The 27847-nt window shown below is 49.1% G+C and overlaps 2 long non-coding RNA genes across 2 annotated transcripts in view; one reads left to right on the top strand and one right to left on the bottom strand.

Moving 5' to 3' along the window:
• Positions 1-8244, bottom strand: part of LOC138493373 (uncharacterized) — a 34950-nt gene extending 26706 nt beyond the window's left edge. Inside the window, exon 1 of the long non-coding RNA XR_011276405.1 lies at positions 8111-8244. This is a non-coding gene — a long non-coding RNA (uncharacterized lncRNA). The remainder of the gene's footprint in view (positions 1-8110) is intronic.
• A 155-nt stretch (positions 8245-8399) lies between these two features.
• Positions 8400-25280, top strand: LOC138493374 (uncharacterized). Its single transcript, XR_011276406.1, has 3 exons — positions 8400-8484; positions 10457-10622; positions 23391-25280. It is a non-coding gene; the product is annotated as an uncharacterized lncRNA (long non-coding RNA).
• Positions 25281-27847: the final 2567 nt, after the last annotated feature.

The raw sequence follows: 27847 nt of genomic DNA, 5'->3' as shown, positions 1-27847 counted from the left end.
GGTCAACCAGTTCTGGTCCCAGGTCCTACAAACGGTAGCAGCAATAATAGGCGAGGAACTGATGCCTCTCCCCTTGGTGGCCCTCCTTAGCCTGACCAATTACCTGCACCCTTCAATCAGGAAACTAACAGCTCTTCTCCTGGTTTTGGCACTCAGGAGAATCGCCATGGCATGGGGCCGCGGCCCAGCCCCCTCTCTGGCGGGGTGGAAAAAAGACATCCTGTAATGCCAGGACTTGGATACCGAATTTCTGCGTACACTCCCACTGCAGGCACGTCCACCAGACATGTTGGGCCCATATGTCGCATACCTGCTCACAACAACAACTGACTCGGACTCAGGGGAGCATACTGAATGAAATAGCCGAATCAAACACGGATTTGCCCACAGTGCTATCATCCTCGGACGACCGAATAGGAGAGCCAACCACTACAAAACTCTTGTACCTAACAGTGGGGCGGATGGGCCAGTGGGGGGGTTGCGCAGGGGGGGCGATGGGGTTAATGTTGCACCCAATTGGTGCTTGAATGTTTGATGTTTTTTATAAAACCTAAAAATATAGATTTTTTTAAAAAAGGGTTGAACTCTCTGATTAAGAAAAGATCAGTTTTAATGAAACTGAGTCTCGCTCTGTGATATTTCTTCAGGCGACCCACCTGTTAAAGGCAGGTGAAAGAAGGTTGGCTCTCAGGAGCTTTTCACAGGGGTTCTTCGCATCAAGTGGAGTAAAAAAAGAGGGGGAGGCAATATTATTTTCAAGGTCTATTTCGATCCTTTGTGATTCCAATGGGAGGTTTATCTGTGTCAAGGGTAACTTCTTGGGTCAATCACATGTGTCTCTCTGTATTCTCCTAATGAAAGGCAGGATTGCTTCTTTGAGGAGTTCTTGCTCCACACCCAGATGTTTATCGAGGGAACTGTTATTGTCCGCAGAGATTTCAACCTTGCCGCTGACGCTACTGTGGATAAAATGCTCCCCACCATGCGTGGGGACTTCAAAAATTCATTAACCTTCACTAAACTCCTTAGGGAAATAGGTCTAATAGATCCCTGCAGATTTAGAAATGTTAACCAGAGAGACTCTACACATTATTGGTTATAGGTCATAGGTTTGAATGAAAAGGATTGAATGACCAAAGGGTCGAATCAAAAAGACCGAAAACCAAAGGGTCGAATTATTTATTTATTTATTTTTAAAAAAGTTTGTGGGGTCCCCCTCCAAACCCCTGTTTTTGGTGCAAAAACCACTTTTTTTTTACTATACGAAAACCAAAAAAAAATACAAAATTTTAAAACAAATTCGACCCTTGGGTTTTCGGTCCTATTACCTTGACCATTTGATCATTCGATCCTTTTGGTGTCGAACCTTTGACCAGACACCCACACTATTCATATGTACACAGGGGGTTTTCTCGAATAGATTCACTCCTAGTTTCCTTGCCACTGCCCCCCTCCATACCTGATGCCAAAATAGAGATTAAAACACTCTGATCATACCCCGGTTTCTTTCACGCTCTTGGTAACCGGATTGGTGAATAAACTCATAGCACATAAAATAGCTAAACACCGAGCCTGTGATCATTTTTGATCACTTAGGGATGAATCGAGGTACGTTGTGTCATGATGATAGTAAACGCAATATTGGCCATCAATATTTCTTATGGTTATGGCTAGCTGAAACCCAGATCAAGTCGCACAGAGGAAATACCTAGGAGCTGTAATTTTTCTGGCCTTCCCCCAGGGTACAATTATGCAGCTCAAATAACCAATTCTTGAGGATGAGGTTGACACAGCCATTAAATCACTTAAGAACAGTATTCCTGGCGCAGATGGATTCACATCTCAGTTTTTCAAAACATTTTGCACCCTATAAGTTCCTCAGTTGACAAGATTGTTCAACACCTTTCTTAAAACGAGAACTACGACAGCAACAATGCAAGTGACATCAGCTATCCTGATCTTAAAGCCTAATAAAGACCCTAATTGCCTTGATTCCTGTCGCCCCATTACTCTTATGAATACTAATTCTAAGAAATACTGAAGAAATGTTAGCCAGCCGCCTGATGAGGGTATTTCCAACCCTGATCCAAATTAACCAAACGGGCTTCATCACTAAAAGCAGCATGCAGGAATTATCATGAGGGTTCTAAATATGGTGAAAATGGCAGTGAATATGTGATTGGAAGTGGGTATAATAGCATTGTTTGCCCATAAAGCTTTTGACCAGTTAGACTGGGCTTACCTCAAGAGGCTACTCCCAGTATGTGGTCTAGGTCCACCATTCCAGCTATACCTTCTAGTCAATTATGCTGCTCCAACTGCGGAAATGCATGTTAATGGCAAGGCAACCCCCCCTCCAAACCCAGGGCCTAGAGGGAAGAAACAAGGGTGCCCATTGACCTTTCTGTTATTCATTCTTTCAATTGAACCGTTCACAACCAAGAGGCAAAATAATAGGGAAGTCAGTGGCATAACATATGAAGACATGGGATATAAGATTTCCTTACATGCCAATTCCGTTCTAGTCACACTGAGTTGAAACCATTAGTCGTGGCCATAATGGAGGAGCTAGAGAATTTTGTGTGGGTATCGGGGTTCTCAGTGAACTATAAAAATTCGCAGGGACTAGCCATCTCATGACCCAAGGGGGAGTTAAACGTAGTATCCGCTGCTTGTCCAATTACCTGGATATAAGATTTGATCAATTATTTAGGCATCAAAATCCCTCCAAACATCAAAAGCCTTCATGAGATTAATTTTCCTCCTCTATTTACCAAAATGGAGGCAGCATTAGAGAGGCAAAATATGCAGGAGATCTTGCAGTTGAAACGAGTGGCAGCCATAAAAATTAATATGGTCCCCAAACCGTTGTATCAATTCTTAGCACTCCCGAAACATGTCCGATGCACCGGTTGCCCTTTCTCCAAAGAAAGATTCTTGTATTCCTTTGGAAAGGTAGATGACCCAGAATAACGAGAAAGGTACTATTGAGAAATCCAGCATCAGGTGGTGTGGGTGTTCCAGACACATATAAGTATTATTTATCGGCTCAGTAAGAACATATATGCAGTAAGCTTCCCTAGAGGGCTGCAGATCGAGCAGGCTTCAACCCCATTACCTATTGCTCAATTTCTTTTATTAATGTGGCCGATCATCCTTCAGACTTCTCACTGTTGTCTTCTACAAAACATTCCCTGGGGTGCTGGAATAAAGCGATTGGAAGGTAGGGTATCTCCAGAGGACTTGGCCCACTATCTCCCATTTTTAATAATCCGGATTTTACACCTGGACTTCAGAATTCAGACTTTAAACAATGGATTAAGGGTGGCTTGGGGGAATTGAGACAACTATATAATGGAGGGGTTCCTTACACTTTGGAGTGGTGTAAATTGGCTTTCTCTCTCTCAATGAAAACGAGAGGTTTAGATATTCCCAGCTTCATCACTGGGCCTCCAACCTTGAGGTCAAATGGAGAGGGACCAGAGAGCTATGTGCACTAGAACTCACATAACTCTTAGGACTGACAGAAGTTAAAGTCTCCATACTCTATAAACTACTGGATCGAGATTCGATCCTCAAGAGCAGCTGCCTTATATGTTAAACTGGGAGCAAGATCTGGGTCGTCAGATTGATAAGTACTCCAGTAGATACATTTGGAAACGTAACTGCCATGTATTGCGCTGAATCACAGATTAGGAATGCCAGATGAAACTATTATAGATGGTCTTGCACTCTAAAATGCCTGGTGTGCTCTCCTGCCAGGACCTCTTTTTGCACTCTCAAATGCCTGGTGTACTCTCCTGCCAGGACTTCTCTTTGCAATCTCAGAATGTCTTACAGTTCCTCTTTAATGTTCAAGTAGCATTGATCCTTCTTCTTGCCTTGGTATATCTACTTGATAAACAATTCTCACTTTTACTTTGCTTTCCACAATGTTCAGAAATCTTCTTCTTCTTTTTACTTTGCTTGCTGTAATCACAATTTTCAGAATTATTCTGTTGTTTCACTTTTGTAATTTCCCAATGTTCTAATTCTCTTCAGCACGGTCAGTGAAATGCCCCCGCCTTCCCCCACTCTGCCTTAGCAGACTCCCAGGTAGTTTGCAGCATTTCCATGCTTCCTTGCACTCACGTGGTGTACCTTTGCCGCTGGTTGTCCACTCTAGACAGCTCCTTTGTCTCTCCAGGCTCCCTCGCGGTTTCGCTTCTGCATGCTGGCTTCTTTCTGGCTCCCAGTAAGAACAGTACTGCTTCTCTTGGCTGCTGGAAGCCCTGGGACCCTCTTGCGGTTACTGGCGTCTTCTCTGCCCGCCTTGCTCACACCACGTTTCTGCCTTCTTCTCAGCCGGCTTGCCCTTTCACCTCGTCATACGGACTCGCACCTCCTGCTTCTGTGCACCGGCTCATGCCTCCTGCCTCTGTCCGCCTTTCCAGGAGAGATCACGTCTCCTCCTGAGCTTCTCTCAGCCTGATGACCATTTTTAAAGGTCCCACACACAGGTGTTTCCATCCAATGGCTGGCACATTCACCACGCTTGTTGTTCAATATTAACTGCTACCTCTTCCTCGTACTTGAGTTGTTATGGGAATTGAAGTTTATTGATATTAATTGAGGATTTATGTGGTTGTGGGAATAAAAGTCCATTGATGGTTTCTGATGTATGATTCCTGAAAGGTCTTTCTTAACGAGTTCACAATGAAGATCAGTTATACCTGAAGGAGAACTAACATGACAATAAGCCATTAAGGTATTGGGCAACAGGAAGTCTCCCTCATGTGGGGAATACCGCCTCTAATCCAATGAAGCCATGACATCCCACCAGTGGCTGTCACCTCCCACGTGATCCTCCCTCATAAAGCCCCCCCCAGGCTCAGGATCAGGTAGCGGCTGTCATCCCCTGGCCACATAGGAGGTGGCTACCGCTGGAGAATCCTTGATGACTCCATTGGATTTATCCCAGTTGCCTCTCCCCAGGCTTAATAACAGGAATCGCTTATATCCCACAGTATGCTGCAGGGGCTGTATTGAAAGAGGTACCTACTATACATGGGGTGGCTGTGCCCGAAAGCTCAATCCTATTGTAAAGAAGTTCGATCTCAGGAGCCTCGATGCCGATGGACCCATTGGTGACACTGCTGGGGGACTGGAGAGACGAGATCTATCCGCTTTGGAAGGCCCGATCATACGATGTTGTGGGGGAAAATAAGGAAGATCCTCACTTCAGAGACAATAACAGCTCTGTCATTAGGGAAGCACTCATCATATGTGGGGACCTGGCTACCTATTATCAACCATGTTGACAATACTCTTTCAGGAGTATATAAACCAATCCTTTGCAAATACTTATCCTTGCTATAGATAGAAATTCGAGAATTCAACGTTATGGGTGAATTGTGCGTTGAAGTGGGGCGGCTGGATGGGATTGGGTTTGGGTTATGATTATGATTTGTAACTTCTAGCTAGGACTTCACTGCTTGGTTTAATTTGTTTTTTAAAAGAACATCTTTCTTGGGCTATAAAGACGTCCAAGTAAGGCGATGCAATTGCTAAAATATGGACAGGTTTGCTACCCTCGCCCATTTCTAGACACTTATTTCAGCTGGTCCCTTGGCCGTGAAGATCATCTTGAAAAGTGGTCACACCAGCAAAGACCAGGGTGACAACAGCATACTATGACCTTTGACAAAGTTCCACTCTTGAGGTGAGGGGGACGTGATGTTATGTGTATGATGGAATGAGCTTACTACAAGGGAACCGCGTACTAAACAATGTGACCTTACAAGTTATGGTCCAGCAATCAGGGACGTCATTTGGGGGTTGCAACTGTGACCCCTGGCACTCCCCTTGCAGCCCCTGAACCCTGAAGAAGGAATATTGCCCCTCGGTTGATAGTCACCTATATACAGTTTTCTGCTGCCAATTGGTGCTTTGCAACCTTTGCAGCATTGCAGAAGAAAGGTAAGGTCCTTTCCTCATATAGAACCCTGAATTACGGTTTCCAGTGCCTGGCCGGATAATAAAGAGGGAGTGTTGGCGGTGTGCTCTGGGCTGCTGTGAGGAGACTGTAGAAGCGTGGTGAGGAGGGACAGTATGCATTGCAGAGCCTTTTGTATGTGAGCTTTTTTAAAAAAGAAGCAGGGGGTATTAGCCCAGGGTGAGGTAGCGGAGGATCTGGAGCATCTGTTCATGTGTGCACCAGGTAGGTGTGACCATACCATAGAGAATATGACACATTTTCTCTGTGTGATGTCGGAGCAGAGACTAATTTTTTTTGCATTCACATGTTTATTGAATCTTAATTCACATTTGACAATCAACCACATCACAACACAATTAGAATATGACTTTTAGAATGCCGTGTAGACGCTTGGTGCAAGCCATACCCAACAGTATAAATGCAACAGGGGCAGCTCGCTTTGGGCGCTCCAGTAATAATAATGGGTAGAAATGCGTACCACCATTCTGATGCATCTGGGAGGGAGACCTTGTCAGAGAAATCGGGAGAAACCAATTTCCCCATAGGGAGGCATTAGGATTTGAATTATTCTATGCGACAGAACGTGAAAAACAGGAATATTTTTGACTGAGAAATCGGGAGGGCTGGCATGTGTGAGAAAATATTTGGTTGTATTGAGCCAACAGCCACACGGTTCAACTCCCGCCCACTGCTCGCATTCATCGAAGAAGATTTGTTTGATGAGAGAACTAGGGTGACCAGACGTCCCGGTTTTGCCAGGACTTTCCCGGAAATTGGAGCACTGTCCTGCTTTGTCAAGATTATGTTTCCATTGGAAACTGCAGTGGTCCCGGTTTTTGGTAGTAGGTCTTTATAGCTGGCTGTCACAGCTCACACAGAAGAAATGCTGCATTTTGCAATTTAAGATAGTGTTAGTTTGTGATAAATTTGTGATGAATTAATTATAATATGTGTTTATTTGAACAGTAACACTTAAACCCCCTTCTCCTCCAACCACTATTAATGTGTAGTGCCTTCACAGCCACTTTCAAGAGTTAGTCCTACTTTTATGTTAGTTGCCCTGTGCCGGTTTTTTACTTTTTAAATCTGGTCACCCTAGAGAGACTTGATGTTTGCCCGTGAGGCTGACACTTTGTAACACTAATTAAATATTTGGTTAGGTGACAGCGGTGCTTCGAGAATTGCTGTAGAATTAATCTCCGACCCTGCACGGGCCGGAGCGGAGCCAGCCTCAACATTTTGGGGGGGCTGGATGGCAGTTTTGAAAACTGTTAGTGAGACGGGCCATTAAACCTATTGCGCTGCTGATTACTCCCCGCCCCCATACTAGTGTCCCCCTCCTCAAGTCCAGGAGGCGGAGTAGATATTACGCCTTCCTTTGGCCCATTAGATCCACTTTCACCCCCAACTCACCAGAGGCGCAGCCATGATTCTGTAACAAGTGGGGCCTGTAGTAGGGTCCACACTAAGAGGAAGGGCACTTATTCTCAGTGGTGGAAGTGGGCGGGAGCGGTTGGGAGCGCTGCTCCTCTACTTTTTTAATTAAGTTTTACAGCTCCTATACTTTTATTTTAAAAAGAAACCGTTCCGGAACAGTTTCATTTTAAAATAACAGTGTAGGAAGGAGGTTGAAACTTGCACTTTCAGTGCACTGCACTGAACATTCCCTTAAACAGCAGGCAGATGTGTTTGGGGGTTTGTATTGTGTGTGGGAGGGGGCAGGGTGATGGGGTTTGTGAGGAGTGGGGCAGGCCAGCAGGGAACATAGTTCCACTACTTCTTTTCTTACACTTCAACCACTGCTTATTCTGCCCCAGCGAAATGTACAGGAGTGACAGAGAGTAGTGAGGGAGGGAGGGCGAGCCAATCAAGGGGGTGGGGGGGAGTTGTCCCCTGGAGAACGTTTTTAAATAATGGGTTACATTTTTCAGTACACTTTCTGTGACTAATTAGGTAAAAAGCCACGCAGTTTACAATCTGTTTTTTTAGGTTAGGTAAAACATACAGTCTGTTTGTTTCACCCTGGCTTCCTGGATGAGTGCCACGCAGGCAATTCCCGGAAGTGTTTGAGTCTCTATTTATCCATGGGAATGGATGGGGAGAGGCAGGAACCAAGGGAATGGGGAGCTGTACCTTAAGAATTGCGCACATCTGGCCCGCAGCACGGATTCCTCCATACGCCTCCGTCAGCAGGGCTGGGTGCCAGCAGGCAGGCCCGGGCAGAGCTCCAATTGCAACCCGAGCAGAACGCCGGGTGGTTGCTGCTGCATGGAGACTTTTAGGAAACCAAAGCAGATAACGAGCCAAACCTGCTCTCACGAGTCCCGCAAAAACCCCAGTGGGGCTTCCTGGTAGGAAAACATGCGCACGCAATCCACGCCCTGCCTTCATTAACCTGGTGAAAATCTGTATAGACAATGAGCTCCTGAGGTCAGCTGGGGGTCATGTGCGAATGCAAAGCCACAAGCAGCATCTTTCCCCCAGTGCAATGGTGGGAGCAGCAAGAGGTATGGTGGGTCTTGTATAGATTGGGGGAGGAGGGATATGCTTGTGTAAATGCGGTCCATAGAAGGTAGCAGGTGTGTCAGGTCAGTCCCGGTGCCTGTCCTCTTCCCCTTAAAATACTGTAGGGCTTGGCATCGTGCTATTGTTAAGGTTCCTGTCCCTGAGCAAAGACACTTCTAGGATTGCAACATTCACCAGCATTGGAGATTTCAAAGATTCACATCAGACTGGGGGTCCCCTGTTATATAACAAAAACTATCCATGGCGTTGCAATGTATACAAAACCATAGCGCAAATCCTCTTTTGTAGGCTCTCCACTTCATTCTTTGTCCTTTTTTGCCTAATCCAATGAGGTGGGAGCGCTCTTAGCTCCACCCAGAGCAGCCATTTTCAGATGCGAATGCAGAGCTGTGCGACTGACGTCTCTGTGTTCTGCCCTGTGCAGCCTCAAAGAGGAGGTGGGAGGGTCACACGTGAATCAATGAAAGGTACCAGTGCTGGAGATCTACAGTTACAGGTAAATAACTAATTCTTCTCCAGCATTTGATCTTTCATATGATATGATTGGTTATTTGTAACGCACTTAATACCCAGAGGTTTCTAAGTGCGGACCGGAGGATCAAACCTGTGTTGCTCTGGGCCATCTTGCTTCCAAGGCGAGCACATTTCCCCTGAGCTTTCCTCCCGAGAGTATCCTCCCATAGATTTGCATGCTTGAATATTCTAAAAATAAGTATTATCATCATGCACTAACATCCATTCCTTTTTAGAGGTCCGTGTGCTGAACGTGATTGCAAACATTTGGGCATCAGAACACCAACATTTGCATGCAAAGAAATAACAGCTATTGGGAATGATGGTTGAGGCTCAGGCGGCTCTATCCTTTTACAGTTGTCGCAGCACCGCTTGACCAACCGCGGATTCAGATCTGACTTCATCAAGAGAGTAATGCCTTGCGAAGGCATGCAGCGATCTCCTGGTGGCTGCTCTGCAGATGTCTTTCAGAGATATACCAGTGTGCCGTTGTTAGAACTTTGCAGTGAAGGATAGTGGCCTAAAGTAAACTAGACTTCTGAAGGTAGCGGAGCACCTGTTGCTTGGACCGTCCATTGAGCAACCAGTCATCAGTGTACAGGTAGACCTATACTCCTGCCCTGCAAAAGATACATGGCTACCAGAGCCAGGTCCTTTGTGAAGACTCTTGGGGTGGACTGCAGGCCCAATGGCAGGACCTTGAATTGGAAATGCCGGGGTGCGATCTTAAACATGAGATACTAGCTGTGTGCTCGATGGATAGGGATTTCAGATTCATTGTTGCTAGGAGGTCTCCCTTCCCCAGCCATGGAATGTTTTGCTGCAGAGTGGCGTTCTAAAATTTGAAGCACCTGATGTATTTGTTGAGTCGCTGCAGGCCCAGGATGGGCACCATTTCCTGTTTTTCTCCCTCACAAGAAAATAGCGGAAATAGAAAGCTTTTCCTCTCTGCTGAGTTGGTACCTTTTCCAAAGCTCTCTTCCACAATAACCTGTGCACCTCCTGGAGCAACACTTGCATGTGAAACATACATCCTAATGTAGGTGGAGACGGTGGTGGATTTTTTTATGAATTCTAGTGTGTGTCCACTGTACTTTATCTGTCGCACCCAATCATCGAACCACTGCTGCTTGTGTTATTTGACTGGACCTCCTACTGGGGTGCTGTATTTGAGGTGGGCCAGGAGGGAGACAAGCCTGTTTTGAGGATTGAGGGCGGGTGTGCCCTGATCCTCTATGGCCTCTTTAATTACTCTATCTACCATAGGGCTGCTGGTACTTTTAGCCTGAGGCGTGGATTGCAGCTGGCCAGTGATTGTTGTAACTCCTTCCTGTAGGCAGGTGAAATCTAATGGAAACTCCTCGGTAGGGTCGAAAAGATCTTCTGTCCCTGTTGTGTAGGGAACTGATTGCTCTCGCTGTCCTTCTTGATTCCCTTCAGGTGGTCATCGATCATCCTACCATCCAGACCTGACTCGGAAATACAGTGCCGTGTGACAACTGTCCGAAACCTGCGTCTGCCACATCTACTGCGGAATCAATAGCATGATCGGACGTCGTTTCGTCTCCCCTGACGATGGCTGTTGCCTCCTCCTGCAGTCCATCCGGTAAGAGATTTAGGAACGTATCCCTCTCGTGCCACTGCATCTTGTGGGATCGGGCTGCATTGCTAGGCCACTGGCTGTTCTAACAGTGAGAGACACAGATGCAGAAACCGTATGCTCTGTAGCGTCTAGCTTTCTACCCTTCTTATCTGGTGGGTCAGTCCGGCGGGGAAGTTGGATTGTACAGCGTCTGACAGCCACTGTGATGACATCGTTAGGATTTGGGTGGCCTCTTAAGCACAATGGTGTGGTAATTGGAGCCTTGTATTTTTTCTCTGGCCCTACCGTGATCGCCAGAGTTGATAAATGGGGTCTTCAAGATTGTTTCCCCTGCGATCCATGTGGGGTCCAAGATGGGCATTTTAATAATGGCGCACCCCCGCTTGCCCTCCAATCATAGAGAACTGACTTCCTCTTTTCTTTTGTGGCTACCTGTAGCTCGAGCAGGACAGCCGTCTTTGATATCATGGTATGGAAAGAAAGTATATCATCTAGACGAGAACCGTCTTCTCCGGGGAGCCATGATTTTCCTGAGCATGAAGACCCTACTCTTCAAAGAACATTTCACTAATCACTGATTGCTTCATTCAACCCTACTCCTTCCCCTGCAGAGCTGCCCTCCCTCCTCCTCTTACCCATCCTAGTTCCTCTGTGCAGTGCTCCTTTGCTTCCCAGCTAAATTCGGGCATTAAAAAATCCCCTACACAAGCTCATTTACAAAAACTTGTATCAAGAAGGGAGCCACGACCACATTTCCTTTCTTGGCCAGTTTTATCATGGGACTATGTACAACTGGAGTCAATGGAAATCTAAAACATGGGATTTTTCCCAAAATATATAATAACTCTGTTTAGGAGGGTTTTCTCCCAGATGTGGTTAGTGAGACCCTCAGGCTTCTGTCGCCAATGTCTGGGTCTTTTGGGTTTGTCAGAGGTTTCCTCGCCCAATCTCCTTGACATTGTCGGGTTACGGGATCCCAAATCCTCTTCTTTGCCTACTCTTGATACAGACTTTCCAGGGACCTTCACCCTTTGACTGACTATGAAACAAGCCTGGGGTCTGCCCCTCCTCCTAGCTTCTGAAGCTATTTTTCCTCTTGATCCTATTCTTCCTCTGAGCTCCACACCTTCTTGAGCTTGATCTTCTTCTCTGTTATGCCCACCTTATTTTCTCCCAGCACCTCCTTAATGACCTCCATCTCGTTCCGTCCATATCCGACTTCTGATGCTCCCACGTTTGTTATAACAACCACCTTATATCTGATCCTCCCTCCTGATGTTAATCACCTCCTTCTCAGTTTTGTTTTCTACCACCACCTCCTTCTCTTCCTCCTGATGTTACTGCCACCTCCTCAGTCTTTGTTTTTTCCACTACCTCCTTGCTTTCAATGTTTGATGTCACCCATTTCTTCGCAGCTTCCTTTCTCACCACCATCTCATTCTGTTCCCTTTCTGATGTTACCACCTCCTCCTTAGTCTCTTATCAGGGCTGCATGGCTTTTATACTTCCCTCCCTCCTCTCCCTGTGTGGATCTTTCATTGAGGGTCTGTAGCTGTGAAACACAATTGTGGCTGTGGGCCCCTTGCTCAATGTGTTTAGCGAGTGACCGCTTTGCCTCACTAATAACAACATCGGGATGATAGCTCAGGGGAAACGTGCTTGCCTTGGTAGCAAGAGGACACGCAGCACCACAGGTTCGATTCCCCCGGTCTGTGCTTGGAAACCTCTAGGTATTAAGCGCATTATAAATAATCCATCATATTATATCATATCCAACAAGGCAAAAATCCGTATCTGGGGTTGCTGTTGGTACTCTTGTTATGATGAGCATTGCCTAGCAATTTTGTGCTGGACTGTCCTTGTCAGCGCGACCAGACTGATATGCATGTGAATATCTCTCCTCTGTGAAAGGTACAGTGATCTAAAATGTAGTTGTAGACCCTCTTGAGTTGGAACCAACCCACAGAAAAGGTTATTTGGCCATATTTGTTCTCAGGCAATGGATTCCCACATTTCTCTAAGAGTTGGGGCTGACTAGATCTTTGAAGAACACCAGGACTGATTTGGGTTCACTGGGTGGCCTGTATTTGGCCTACCTGCCATCTTGGTTACCATATATGTGTGTATTGTATTCGGCTTTATGATGGTGTCTAGGTTGGTGACGGGGCCGGCCTTAAGGGCAGCAGTGCCCTGGGCGAATTGGCGCCCCCCCTCTTGCTCCCCGCGCGCCCCTGGTCAACAGGGGGCTGACAGGATGTGGCACTTTTATTTAATTTTTATACCAGGAGGTAATGAATCTATGAAAAGGGTGCATCAGCACGCTATTGTTATTAAATGCGCTCCGCTGCCGCAGGCGCATTTAACAACAAAGGGGCGCCTGCCGTGATTTCTCCCACCACGCCAGCTCGGGAGAGCCCCTAAAAGACTCCCCCGACCTGGAGTGGTGGGGGGCTAATGGCGCCTTTTTGTTATTAAATGCACCCGCGGCGGTGGGGCTCATTTAATAACAATAGGAACAGCACCCTATTATTTAATAGCAAAAGGCCGCCTGCCGCACCTTCTCCCACAAGGCCAGCTCGGGGGAGCCCTTGAAAGACACCCACGAGATGGCGTGGCTGGGGCTAATGGCATCCTGGGGGGATGTGGCACCCCGGGCGGTCGCCCGGCCCGGGCCCCCCCCCCAGGCTGTCTCTGGTTGGTGACATCATTATCGGAATGTAAGAGCTGTGGAGTGTTCAGAGCTTGGGGTTCTAAGGAAAATCTGTTCAGCCGTGGTGTTTGGAAGCGCTGGCTTAAGGGTGTGGGGGAACTAGCGGTTCCTGCTCCTGTTCTGTGTTGCAATGACATCCACCAGAGTCCTTATCTCGGGTGTACCTAACCCGCCTGTCTGTGGACTTAGTGGCATTAAACTACGCTGATACTGCACAAAGCTGCTGCTGATCTTCTGTGCAGAGGCGGACTTGGCCATTACAGTGTGTTCTCAGCCTGTGCTTTGTGGGTTGGAAAGATGCTGGTTGAGCTTTATGTTCTCTCAGGTTTATTGTGGACTGTGTGCGAGCAGGATGCTGATCACTTGTTTGCCCAAAGAAGGATATTGTTGCCGGAGAACATTGGAGTTGCAATGTTGCGTCCCGCGATATCCTCTCCCCATTTGGGAAGCTGTGGACCCAAAACATAACTGTGTAACAGCGGGGTTTGCTGTGGTTTCTGTGAAACTCCAGACCAGGGGTGTTGCTAGGTCTGGACAAGATCTGCGGCTATGCTGACTGTCAGGACTTGGGGGTAGCTAGCCTTTTCGGTTGTAATCCATGAGCTTCTATCCGGGGCTACGACCAAAAGACCTGGGGCTATTGCCCCCTCAGACATCCCCTAGCAGCGCCTCTACCCCAGACTACAGTCTCTTCGAAGTGCCGGGTGAGCCAGCAACAGTAGCGGAGGGTTTTCCTTAAAGGGAAAGCCTGGCTTTATGATGTTGCATCTTTGAAACTGGCCCATATGACCTTCAGACCCTCTCACTTGGGAGGAGTCGCCTTTCCCGTAGCCAGCATATTCTTACAAGGGAGCAGGTTAGGGTCTAAACTCTTATGGCCTTGGTTGGGCTGGACTGGACCTTTGGGGGTGGCTTGTGGTCCAGCGATGGGACTGTCCCCCGCCAGGTGTCGGAGACCAGAGCGAGGTGACCAGGGAATCCTACCTTTACCGCAACCAAGATCTGCATCCACTGGCTGGAGGTGGCGCCCTACTACCCGAGTCACTGTCCTGGTGGCTCCCAGAACAGAGGAGGGGATCTTGTCATAATAAATATGTTTAGTTGATATATACCATCAAAAAATGCATAGATCATATTTGAAACAAACCACATTACAAGACAATCTCCTGAACTTTGAAATTGTTGATAAACATCTGTATGTCCAATATACATGGCCAGCCATGACTAATTCACTGGATTTAGTCAAACACGTGGCACGCCCCAACCATCACAAAACAATGGATACTGTTCTGCAAAGAAATGTACAGTTTATCATGTGTTTCTGCTTGCAATGTAATGCCATTCACCATGTAATGGCCGAGCCCAGAACTGCAATAATATGTCTTAATTCCTTTAGCTTGCTGCCTCTAGTAATCCAGAATCCCCACAGCTGGCAGAGTCACATGACCAAATGTGGCTCTCGTGCCAACAATTGCTAATTCACGGACATATTGGAAAACACAGTTCTCCTAATCCAACATGGCAGAGCTGTTAAGGGCAATGCTACAGTACCAGCCATCTCTGCCAAAGCAGTGAATGAGGTGTACCGAATTCCTAGACAATCCACAGTGCTTCGAGGCCTTAAACAGGGTAGTGTTGCGCTCTACAAATAACTACATGCCTGAATCTACCCGCACGCTTCTATCGCCACAAGTCATCATACATGTGCCCACTGTTTGAGGTAAGCAAGGATTCTTTCAGTTTTTGGGAGCAAATGTCAACTGTTGAAAAGTGGACGTAAAAGAAACTCACACCAGTGCTGAAAAGTCGCAGGATTCCCCTTGGAGAGAGGAGTTTCTGTTTACAATACATGGCTCCTTAGGAAGAACTCTCCTAAGAGCATGATATGATATGATATGGCATCTGTAACGCGCCTATACATAAGTGTTTCAAGGCGCGACGAGGCGGGGGGGAGGGGGACAAGGGGAGACAGACAATGATCCTACTAGGCCAGGAGTCATTCTGATCGCGCAAGTGCAAGGGTAGAGGGGAAGGGAAAAGTGCAAGGGGGAAAGGGAGAGGGGAAAGTGCAGTTCAGGGTTAATAACATACAGGATAAATAACAAGGGCCAGCTAGTGGCAAGTGCGAGGTAAGTGCAGACAAGCGCTGGGAAGTGGGGCTGTAGGGATACAGACACAGTCCCGCAGTGCAGGGGTGGCCAGGGAGGCAGTGCAGGGGAGAGTGGCTGTGCCAAGGACCGAGAACGGTGAGTGGCCCAGTTGCAGATTCAGTGCAGGTTCAGTGATTTTAGCAGGGGAAAGGGGGAGAGAAAGCGGCGGCAAAGAGGAAGGTTTTGAGGTGCTTCCGGAACCGGAGATGGTTCTCCTCAAGTTTCAGGGAGGCAGGAAGGCTGTTCCAGAGGGAGGCACCTGCAGCGGAGAGAGATCTGCCCCTAACTCGTTGTTTGGAGAAGCGGCTGACCCTGAGGGAGTTGGAGGCGAATGAGCGAAGAGCTCGAGAAGGAAGATATTTTGGAAGAGAGAGTTGAAGGTATTTTGCCCCAAGGCCCCAGAAGGCCTTGTGGACAATGCAGAGGGTTTTGAACTTGATCCTTGCAGTCACTGGGAGCCAGTGTAGTGATTTCAGTCCACAACATGGCCGAGAGAAGAGCTGGACTTTTCAGAGGGGTGGTCTCTTTTCTGAAAGCTAGGGCTTATCGGAAGGCCAGGGCTCTCTGCAGAAGGGCAGGGCTCTCTTCCGCAAGCAGGGCTCTCTTCAGAGAGGCAGAACTCTCTTCAGCAAGCAGGGCTCTCCGCAGAAGGGCAGGGCTCGCTTCAGCAAGCAGGGCTCTTCAGAGGGGCAGAGCTCTCTTCAGCAAGCAGGGCTCTCCGCAGAAGGGCAGAGCTCTCTTCCGCAGGCAGGGTCCTCCTCAGCAAGCAGGGCTCTCTTCAGCAAGCTGGGCTCTGTTCAAATGGGCAGAGGTATTTCCAGGAAGCAGGGCTCTCTTCAGAGGGGCAGAGAGGTATTTCCAGGAAGCAGGGCTCTCTTCAGAGGGGCAGTGGTATTTCCAGCAAGCACATCTCTCTTCACAGGGGCAGAGGTATTTCCAGGAAGCAGGGCACTCTTCGGAGGGGCAGAGGTATTTCCAGGAAGCAGGGCTCTCTTCAGAGGGGCAGAGAGGTATTTCCAGGAAGCAGGGCTCTCTTCAGAGGGGTAGAGGTATTTCCAAGAAGCAGGGCTCTCTTCAGAGGGGCAGAGAGGTATTTCAAGGAAGCAGGGCTCTCTTCAGAGAGGCAGAGGTATTTCCAGGAAGCGGAACCAGGGCTCTCTTCAGAGGGGCAGAGGTATTTCCAGCAAGCAGGGCACTCTTCAGAGGGAAAGAGGTATTTCCAGGAAGCAGGGCTCTCTTCAGAGGGGCAGAGGTATTTCTAGCAAGCAGGGCTCTCTTCAGAGGGGAAGAGGTATTTCCAGGAAGCAGGGCTCTCTTCAGAGGGGCAGAGGTATTTCCAGGAAGCAGGGCTCTCTTCAGAGGGGCAGAGGTATTTCCAGGAAGCAGGGCTCTCTTCAGAGGGGCAGAGAGGTATTTCCAGGAAGCAGGGCTCTCTTCAGAGGGGCAGAGGTATCTCCAGGAAGCAGGGCTCTCTTCAGAGGGGCAGAGGTATTTCCAGCAAGCAGGGCTCTCTTTAGAGGGGAAGAGGTATTTCCAGGAAACAGGGCTCTCTTCAGAGCGGCAGAGGTATTTCCAGGATGCAGGGCTCTCTTCAGAGGGGCAGAGAGGTATTTCCAGGAAGCAGGGCTCTCTTCAGAGGGGCAGAGGTATTTCCAGGAAGCAGGGCTCTCTTCAGAGGGGCAGAGGTATTTCCAGGATGCAGGGCTCTCTTCAGAGGGGCAGAGAGGTATTTCCAGGAAGCAGGGCTCTCTTCAGAGGGGCAGAGGTATTTCCAGGAAGCAGGGCTCTCTTCAGAGGGGCAGAGGTATTTCCAGCAAGCAGGGCTCTCTGCAGAAGGGCAGAGCTCTCTTCAGAAGGGCAAAGCTCTCTTCAGAGGGGCAGAGGTATTTCCAGGAAGCAGGGCTCTCTTCAGAGGGGCAGAGGTATTTCCAGGAAGCAGGGCTCTCTGAAGAAGGGGCAGAGGTATTTCCAGCAGCCAGGGCTCTCTGCAGAAGGGCAGAGCTCTCTTCAGCAAGCAGGGCTCTCTTCAGAAGGGCAGAGCTCTCTTCAGAAGGGCAGAGCTCTCTTCAGAGGGGCAGGGCTCTCTTCAGAGGGGCAGAGGTATTTCCAGGAAGCTGGCCCTATCATCAGAAAGGATGCTCCTGTCAGGCAGACATGGTATTCAGCAGCGCCTGCTCTTTTTCACAGGCAGGGTCGGCTCTACAATAAGACTATTCTAGGGTGTCGCCTGGGGTGGTACCAGAATGCTCTAAAAACAACAGAACTGTCATAATTTCGATGGAGGTTGTCACCAAAATGCCGCTTTACATGAAGCCAGACCTCCTTACAGCAGTCTAGCAGAGAAAGGCAAAGCTCTCTCCAGAAGGACTGTTCGGTAGGGCAGGGCTCTGTTTGGAAGGGCAGGGCTCTTTTCAGAAGGACAGGGCTCTCTTCTGTAAGGAAGAGCTCTCATCCGTAGGGCAGGGCTCTTTTCAGAAGGCATGGCTCTGTTAGGAAGGAGAGGGCTCTCTTCTGGAAGAGCAGGCCTCTCTTCTGTAGGGAAGAGCTCTCTTCCGTAGGGCAGGGCTCTTTTCGGAAGGCATGGCTCTGTTAGGAAGGACAGGGCTCTCTTCTGGAAGAGCAGGCCTCTCTTCTGTAGGGAAGAGCTCTCTTCCGTAGGGCAGGTCTCTTTTGGGAACGGCAGGGCTCAGTTAGGAAGGACAGGGCTTTTTTTCTGGAAGGGAAGAGCTCTTTTCGGTAGGGCAGGGCTCTAGAGCAAATCTCTGTTTGGAAGGGCAGGGCTCTGTTTGGAAGGGCAGGGCTCTGTTTGGAAGGGCAGGGCTCTGTTTGGAAGGGCAGGGCTCTCTTTGGTAGGGAAGAGCACTCTTTGGTAGGGCAGGGCTCTTTTCGGAAGGGCATGGCTCTGTTAGGAAGGACAGGACTCTCTTCTGGAAGGGCAGAGGTATTTCCAGGACGCAGGGCTCTCTTCAGAGGGGCAGAGAGGTATTTCCAGGAAGCAGGGCTCTCTTCAGAGGGGCAGAGGTATTTCCAGGAAGCAGGGCTCTCTTCAGAGGGGCAGAGGTATTTCCAGGAAGCAGGGCTCTCTTCAGAGGGGCCGAGAGGTATTTCCAGGAAGCAGGGCTCTCTTCAGAGGGGCAGAGGTATTTCCAGGAAGCAGGGCTCTCTTCAGAGGTGCAGAGAGGTATTTCCAGGAAGCAGGGCTCTCTTCAGAGGGGCAGAGGTATTTCCAGGAAGCAGGCCTCTCTTCAGAGGGGCAGAGAGGTATTTCCAGGAAGCACGGCTCTCTTCAGAGCGGCAGAGGTATTTCCAGCAAGCAGGGCTCTCTGCAGAAGGGCAGCGCTCTCTTCAGCAAGCAGGGCTCTCTTCTGTAAGGAAGAGCTCTCTTCCGTAGGGCAGGGCTCTTTTCGGAACGGCAGGGCTCAGTTAGGAAGAACAGGGCTTTTTACTGGAAGGGAAGAGCTCTTTTCGGTAGGGCAGGGCTCTAGAGCAAGTCTCTGTTTGGAAGGGCAGGGCTCTGTTTGGAAGGGCAGGGCTCTATTTGGTAGGGCAGGGCTCTTTTCGGAAGGGCATGGCTCTGTTAGGAAGGACAGGGATCTCTTATGGAACGGCAGAGGTATTTCCAGGAAGCAGGGCTCTCTTCAGAGGGACAGAGAGGTATTTCCAGGAAGCAGGGCTCTCTTCAGAGGGGCAGAGGTATTTCCAGGAAGCAGGGCTCTCTTCAGAGGGGCCGAGAGGTATTTCCAGGAAGCAGGGCTCTCTTCAGAGGGGCAGAGGTATTTCCAGGAAGCAGGGCTCTCTTCAGAGGTGCAGAGAGGTATTTCCAGGAAGCAGGGCTCTCTTCAGAGGGGCAGAGGTATTTCCAGGAAGCAGGCCTCTCTTCAGAGGGGCAGAGAGGTATTTCCAGGAAGCACGGCTCTCTTCAGAGCGGCAGAGGTATTTCCAGCAAGCAGGGCTCTCTGCAGAAGGGCAGCGCTCTCTTCAGCAAGCAGGGCTCTCTTCTGTAAGGAAGAGCTCTCTTCCGTAGGGCAGGGCTCTTTTCGGAACGGCAGGGCTCAGTTAGGAAGAACAGGGCTTTTTACTGGAAGGGAAGAGCTCTTTTCGGTAGGGCAGGGCTCTAGAGCAAGTCTCTGTTTGGAAGGGCAGGGCTCTGTTTGGAAGGGCAGGGCTCTATTTGGTAGGGCAGGGCTCTTTTCGGAAGGGCATGGCTCTGTTAGGAAGGACAGGGATCTCTTATGGAACGGCAGAGGTATTTCCAGGAAGCAGGGCTCTCTTCAGAGGGACAGAGAGGTATTTCCAGGAAGCAGGGCTCTCTTCAGAGGGGCAGAGCTCTCTTCAGAGGGGCGGGGCTCTCTTCAGAAGGGCAGAGCTCTCTTCAGAGGGGCGGGGCTCTCTTCAGAGGGGCAGAGGTATTTCCAGGAAGCAGGGCTCTCTTCAGAGGGGCAGAGAGGTATTTCCAGGAAGCAGGGCTCTCTTCAGCGGGGCAGAGGTATTTCCAGCAAGCAGGGCTCTCTTCAGAGGGGCAGAGGTATTTCCAGCAAGCAGGGCTCTCTTCAGAAGGGCAGAGCTCTCTTCAGAGGGGCGGGGCTCTCTTCAGAGAGGCAGAGGTAGTTCCAGGAAGCACGGCTCTCTTCAGAGCGGCAGAGGTATTTCCAGCAAGCAGGGCTCTCTGCAGAAGGGCAGCGCTCTCTTCAGCAAGCAGGGCTCTCTTCTGTAAGGAAGAGCTCTCTTCCGTAGGGCAGGGCTCTTTTCGGAACGGCAGGGCTCAGTTAGGAAGAACAGGGCTTTTTACTGGAAGGGAAGAGCTCTTTTCGGTAGGGCAGGGCTCTAGAGCAAGTCTCTGTTTGGAAGGGCAGGGCTCTGTTTGGAAGGGCAGGGCTCTATTTGGTAGGGCAGGGCTCTTTTCGGAAGGGCATGGCTCTGTTAGGAAGGACAGGGATCTCTTATGGAACGGCAGAGGTATTTCCAGGAAGCAGGGCTCTCTTCAGAGGGACAGAGAGGTATTTCCAGGAAGCAGGGCTCTCTTCAGAGGGACAGAGAGGTATTTCCAGGAAGCAGGGCTCTCTTCAGAGGGGCAGAGGTATTTCCATCAAGCAGGGCTCTCTTCAGAAGGGCAGAGCTCTCTTCAGAGGGGCGGGGCTCTCTTCAGAGGGGCAGAGGTATTTCCAGGAAGCAGGGCTCTCTTCAGAGGGGCAGAGAGGTATTTCCAGGAAGCAGGGCTCTCTTCAGCGGGGCAGAGGTATTTCCAGCAAGCAGGGCTCTCTTCAGAGGGGCAGAGGTATTTCCAGCAAGCAGGGCTCTCTTCAGAAGGGCAGAGCTCTCTTCAGAGGGGCGGGGCTCTCTTCAGAGGGGCAGAGGTAGTTCCAGGATGCAGGGCTCTCTTCAGAGGGGCAGAGGTATTTCCAGCAAGCAGGGCTCTCTGCAGAAGGGCAGAGCTCTCTTCAGCAAGCAGGGCTCTCTTAAGAAGGGCAGGGCTCTCTCCAGAGTGGCAGGGCTCTCTTCAGAGGGGCAGAGAGGTATTTCCAGGAAGCAGGGCTCTCTACAGAGGGGCAGAGGTATTTCCAGGAAGCAGGGCTCTCTTCAGAGGGGAAGAGGTATTTCCAGGAAGCAGGGCTCTCTTCAGAGGGGCAGAGGTATTTCCAGCAAGCAGGGCTCTCTTCAGAAGGGCAGAGCTCTCTTCAGAGGGGCAGGGCTCTCTTCAGAGGGGCAGAGGTATTTCCAGGAAGCAGGGCTCTCTTCAGAAGGGCCGAGAGGTATTTCCAGGAAGCAGGGCTCTCTTCAGAGGGGCAGAGGTATTTCTAGGAAGCGGGGCTCTCTTCAGAGATGCAGAGAGGTATTTCCAGGAAGCAGGGCTCTCTTCAGAGGGGCAGAGGTATTTCCAGGAAGCAGGCCTCTCTTCAGAGGGGCAGAGAGGTATTTCCAGGAAGCAGGGCTCTCTTCAGAGGGGCAGAGGTATTTCCAGCAAGCAGGGCTCTCTTCAGAAGGGCAGAGCTCTCTTCAGAGGGGCAGGGCTCTCTTCAGAGGGGCAGAGGTATTTCCAGGAAGCAGGGCTCTCTTCAGAGGGGCAGAGGTATTTCCAGGAAGTGGGGCTCTCTTCAGAGGTGCAGAGAGGTATTTCCAGGAAGCAGGGCTCTCTTCAGAGGGGCAGAGGTATTTCCAGGAAGCAGGCCTCTCTTCAGAGGGGCAGAGAGGTATTTCCAGGAAGCAGGGCTCTCTTCTGAGGGGCAGAGGTATTTCCAGCAAGCAGGGCTCTCTTCAGAAGGGCAGAGCTCTCTTCAGAAGGGCAGGGCTCTCTCCAGAGTGGCAGGGATCTCTTCAGAGGGGCAGAGGTATTTCCAGGAAGCTGGCCCTATCATCAGAAAGGATGCTCCTGTCAGGCAGACATGGTATTCAGCAGCGCCTGCTCTTTTTCACAGGCAGGGTCGGCTCTACAATAAGACTATTCTAGGGTGTCGCCTGGGGTGTTACCAGAATGCTGTAAAAACAACAAAACTGTCATAATTTCGATGGAGGTTGTCACCAAAATGCCACTTTACATGAAGCCAATCCTCCTTACAGCAGGCTAGTAGAGAAAGGCAAAGCTCTCTCCAGAACGACTATTCGGTAGGGCAGGGCTCCGTTTGGAAGGGCAGGGCTCTTTTCAGAAGGACAGGGCTCTCTTCTGTAAGGAAGAGCTCTCATCCGTAGGGCAGGGCTCTTTTCGGAAGGCATGGCTCTTTAAGGAAGGACAGGGCTCTCTTCTGGAAGAGCAGGCCTCTCTTCTGTAGGGAAGAGCTCTCTTCCGTAGGGCAGGTCTCTTTTGGGAACGGCAGGGCTCAGTTAGGAAGGACAGGGCTTTTTTCTGGAAGGGAAGAGTTCTTTTCGGTAGGGCAGGGCTCTAGAGCAAGTCTCTGTTTGGAAGGGCAGGGCTCTCTTTGGTAGGGAAAAGCACTCTTTGGTAGGGTAGGGCTCTTTTCGGAAGGGCATGGCTCTGTTAGGAAGGACAGGGCTCTCTTCTGGAAGGGCAGGGCTCGCTCTTGTAAAGGAGAGTTCTCTTGCATATGGCAAGGCTGTTTTGGGAAGGACAGGGCTCTGTTAGGAAGGGCAGGGCTTTCTTTTGGAAGGCAAGAGCTCTCTTCGGTAGGGCATGGCTCTGTTAGGAAGCACAGGGCTCTGTTAGGAAGTGCAGGGCTCTCTTCTGTAGGGAAGAACTCTCTTCCGTAGGGCAGGGCTCTACTAGGAAGGACAGGGCTTTCTTCTGGAAGGGCAGGGCTCTCTTCTGTTAGGAAGAGCTCTCTTCCGTAGGGCAGGTCTCTTTTCGGAAGGGCAGGGCTCTGTTAGGAAGGACAGAGCTCTCTTCTGGAAGGGCAGGGCTCTCTTCTGTTAGGAAGAGCTCTCTTCCGTAGGGCAGGGCTCTTTTCGGAAGGGCAGGTCTCTGTTAGGAAGGACAGGGCTATCTTCTGGAAGGGCAGGGCTCTCTTCTCGAAGGGAAGATCTCTCTTTGGTAGGGCAGGGCTCTCTACGGGTGGACAGGCATATCATCAGAGTGATCATTCTTGGGAAGGGCAGGACCAGTGCTTTAAGTGGAATCAAAAAGAAAAGGGGTTCGTAAAGACAACTGAAACAGGTGTGGACTAAATGTGAAGGGTGTGATATATGTTATGTTATGTTAAAGGACATTTATACTGCGCGCTATCACCACCTGAGTGGTTCCCTGGTGCTCTGGGGGATCTGAAAAGCAAGAGGGTAGGGTAAGTTAGTAGGTGAATAATGATGTCAAATTGACACCACAATGCTTCGCGCTTACTCCTAGAATGTATATTTGGCATGTGATCACTAGAGCTGCGTTTCACTATGGTGAAACAGACTCCTTGCCTCCTGTCCGTTGATAGTTGCACACATATTGTAAATGATCTATTTGTGTCTATCTTTTAGGTAATCGTGCATGTGGTGTCCCGAGCAGAGAAGGCCGGAGCGCCGATCTGGAGCCAACAAGCTGTAGAACATTGAGATAAATGAGTCGCCTTATGGAATCCAGAACAGCGGCTGGTCAGCTTCAGAAAGAGCGAGATCCTTTTTCACCGAATCACATTCCAGTTTGGGAAAATACACAAGTCGCGGAAAAACGTTTCGAGGGACACTTATTTTGCACGATTAACAATCACCAAAAAATTCAATAACCACTACACGACAGACATGTGGAAATTGGACCTCATGGCTGTTAATTAGTTGCCGAAGAGCGTAAGTGACCAAGTGATTACTCAGAACATTATTATGGTAATAGTAAGGTAGCAGTATGTGGTGAACCTACATGCTCGCGGGGGCGCCCTCAGGTCAGAGCCCTTGGCCAGAGGCATTCGGTAACCTTAGAGGTCCCTTTACAAATCTTGCTCTTTGTAAGTGGGTCTACAAGTCAGTGGGGGGAGGGGGGAGACCTGTGCATAGGAGGCTGATGCAACCCAAGAAAGTTGCACCCGGAACAGGTTCCTCTTTTTAGTTGTCAAGCAGCCGTAGTTCTGCTAGAAGCCATGGCTGTATGTTGTGCCAGTTTGTTTCCTGGCAAGGGCACACGAGATGGAAGGTCAATATCCGGTTCCCGCGCGGCCGGCGATGTTGTTAAGTCGGTATTGCAACTGGGACCTTCAGCTTCTAAATTCCACATCTCCTCCTACAGCGATTTGATACAAGTAAAACACATTGCCAGAGCGAACAGACTCAATGCCACCCCTGCCACCCAAACAGAATCCAAAGGCCTTTCTCCCTTTGTTAACCTGAGGACTGAATGCAATTTATTAACAGTACTTTGTGAGGCACATTTGATCCTAAATGGTTTCATGCTTTTCTCGTCTATAACGGAAAAAGCAGAAGAATCTGAAATCTGAAAGCGAAAGCGCGTCAAATACATGAAAGTAGTTCAACAATGATTAAAGGCGTCAAGTGGTTAGCATAACCATGGAATAAGAATAACTGCCGGTAACTGTCGTACTATAGTGGCGGCATCTTCCATAAACCTGCATGCTTTAATACTTCCTCATTTCCATGCTGGGTATCCTTGGTATCAACAAATGCAATAGTAGACATATTTGAATTTTGATATATAGCCTATCCACCTCATTTCAGTCCTTTTCCTGAAGACCAATGATGAATCGAGTCCCAGGCTCCTCCTGCAGAAGCCATTTTCAGGTTCATGAGATTGCAAGATGTACCCATTTCACTGTACCTCTGTCGCATGGGAAGAAGGTGGGTTGCTTGTGAATCCATGTCAGAGAGACATGGGCAAACGACAGTTGCAGGTAAATAACTGTGGCTCTCCTAAAAGCAGTCGAACACGCTGCAGCACGTCTTATTACAGGAGCACAGAAATTTGACCGAAGTACCACCATCCTTCCCAAACTACATTGGCTTCCACTCCAACCCAGGATACTGTTCAAGACTGCATGTGTCATCTACAAAGCAGTCACGAGTAGCACACCTGTGAGCTTGGTGGAGAAACTCCACATATCTGCTGCCACACGCTCTGTGCGCAGCAAATCAATCAACCGACTTGAATCACAACTCGTCCGCAAAGAGAGAACCTGCAAATGATCCTTCTTTTGTCATGCACCCACCCTCTGGAACCCGATCCCGGTGTCGGCTTGGAATGCTCCCACAAACACCTGACCATAGACTAATTCCATTGTACGCACAGACCTCGCAGTACTGCGCTACTGTTAAAAGATGCCAGCCCAAATCCTGGCTACGCACACACTGTTCATGATCCGCTGCTCTCAAGCTAGGTCCGCGCTTTGAACGATAAAACAAAAATAAAGTTAAATTAAGTAACAATTTCTTCACCACCACTGGATCTTTCATAAATGACCATGTTTAAATAGAATAAAAAGCAGTAACGCAGAAGGGATGGAAGGAGAGTCTGATCTCACGTGATCACAACAGCTGTGGAAGTACTACCTATCCAACCAATGACTCAGCTCCTGAGTCCACGTTAAATCAGTAGCGCTTGGTGAGCGTGTGACGGGTTCACCCTGTGGCTGCCCTGCAGAACTCGTGTAGATTCATACCACCATGGAAGGCTGCGGTGGCCGTCCTGCCCGTTGTAGAATGAGCTGAAACCGTGCCAATAATTAAGGCAAGGTTTGAGGCATCATGCAAGCAGCGGCTTTAAACGAGTCGGGCCCTTGACACAATGACCAAAAGCATTACGCAATTGGTCAGTAGTCTTGAACGTTTCGTCAATACCGAATTGCAATGCCCGCCTGACATCTAAAGTATGAAGCGTGTGCCCCAGGTGCTTGTAATGATTCTTGAAAAAGGTTGGGCTACGGATCTTCTGGATGTGGTATGTGTCTATGCTCCTTTACTGTGCCGGATCACCACAGTAGTAGTTTAAGAGCTCCTAGGCTAGTCTGTGGCATACCGTGCCCCTGACAGCGGCACCCAGACCTCAGTCTCATGATGGAAAGAAAATGAGCGAGGGCAAGATAAGAGGATGGGAGTGCGGGAAATGGATGCTACAAACACAGCAGGAGAGAATGTAGTGGGGAGATACGGTTACGTTTGCCCGCATCCTGGCTGTAATTCTGCCAGGATATGGCAAACGGTAATACCATTGCCGGCACTCGGTCCAGCGGTATTACCGCCGGATTATGAGTGCTGTTAAGGGTTGTAAATCCCCATTCCATGGAATTCCATACAAATCCATGAAGGAATTTGCTGTGGTATTAGCGGTATTACTTGGCTAGTTCAAGCAGGTAAGGTACAACTTGATATATTTACTGTCTCCCCACCTGCAGAAACACTTCTACTTTTCAAAAGGCAATGTTTGAATTGTTTTGGCTTTTGCCACCATAAGGCAGGAATTTGATTTTTTTAAGTCGTCTCGGGAGGATAGCTCAAGGGCTATTAGCTGGAGGTAATTCCTCCACCCCATCGGCAAACTTGTACTTTGTCGGTGGGGAAACGTGCCGGTATACAGTAATACCGGCCATTAATTCTGCACCAGCAAAATTGTAATGGGCCCCATTCTTCTGTGATAGCATTGGTGGCATGTCAGTCCTTCTAGATGGACGATAGTTCAGCAAAAGGGAGAAGGCAGATATATCCAAACATGTTTTTATAACTGGGTTGTCTTTGCAAGGCAGATTTAGAGCATTGTGAGCTAGTACACAGTATCAGTTTGAATGCATGAGAGCTCAAGAGTGCCCTGGGGCATTCTTGGAGGGCTGGTGGCTTATTTGCCCAAGCATCTGTGCACGTTGCCCCTCAGGCCAAACTCCAGAGAATAGACTGTGTGTCCATTAAATAAGGTAAATGGATGGAGTGGTCAAACTGGTACATTAACATTGATGTCAAAAAGGTTATTGGGTCTGTGTCATGTCATGCTAGACTTGATTTTAGTAATGGAGACTTCAAACGGTACTTTAAACAGTAAATGAGTGTGTGGTCTCAAAATGAATGTGTCCTTGAAGAATAAGGTGGACAGCTAATTTCCCGAGAACGCTTGAATCTCCCCAACATTCCTCGCTGATGTGATGCCTGTTATGTGTGTCTTGTGTGTACTTGGATACTGGTGGGAAAGTTTGCAACAAACATTTCATGAATTATTTGTCCATACGATCTGCAAACAACTTGGCTAGTTCCAACAGGTAAGGTACAATCTGACATATATACTGTCTCCCCACCTGCAGAAACACTTTTACTTTTCGAAAGGCAATGTTTGAATTGTTTTGGCTTTTGCCACCATAAGGCAGGAATTTTATTTTTTTAAGTCGTCTCGGAAGGATAGCTCAAGGGCAATGCGCTTGCCTTGGAAGCAAGACGACACGGAGCAACACAGGTTCGATCTCCGGGTCCGCGCTTAGAAACCTCTGGGTTTTAAGCACGTTATAAATAACCTATCATGTCATATCAAGGCTTACTATCTTCTTACGGAAGAGCTGCACTCTCTTCAGGGCTACAAGGCTTCCCACAGAACGGTGGGAATCTCTTTAGAAGGGTGGAATTTCTTTGGAAATTCGGGACCTTCAGAAGGCGCCACTCGCTCCAGAATGGTTAGGCTCTCTACAGAAGGCGGGGGACTCTTGGTGGCCCACTGCTTAGAATGACAGGGCTCTCTTGAGAAGGGCAGTCTCTCTTCAGAACGGTTGGTCCCTCTCAGAAAGACAAGGCTCTTTCGAGAACGGTAGGGCAGTCTTACAGTGTGTCAGTAATGGTGCGTAGGTTGGGTGTGCACAGCTAATGTTGCGGGACGCAATGAAGGAGGCCACATGATAGTGATGGTTTGAAGACTCACCCGGACTACCTTGTGCAGCTCCGGTGTAGTGCATTGTGATACACTATATACAGCCAGCCTTAAAGGGGCCTGGTTCAAGATTTAATATCCCACCTAAACTATG

Source organism: Ambystoma mexicanum, chromosome 10 (assembly GCF_040938575.1).
Source record: "Ambystoma mexicanum isolate Mex_15411 chromosome 10, UKY_AmexF1_1, whole genome shotgun sequence".
Lineage (NCBI taxonomy): Eukaryota > Metazoa > Chordata > Amphibia > Caudata > Ambystomatidae > Ambystoma > Ambystoma mexicanum.
The sequence above is the reverse complement of the archived record's forward strand: the minus strand, read 5'-3'. Positions and strand labels throughout refer to the sequence as shown.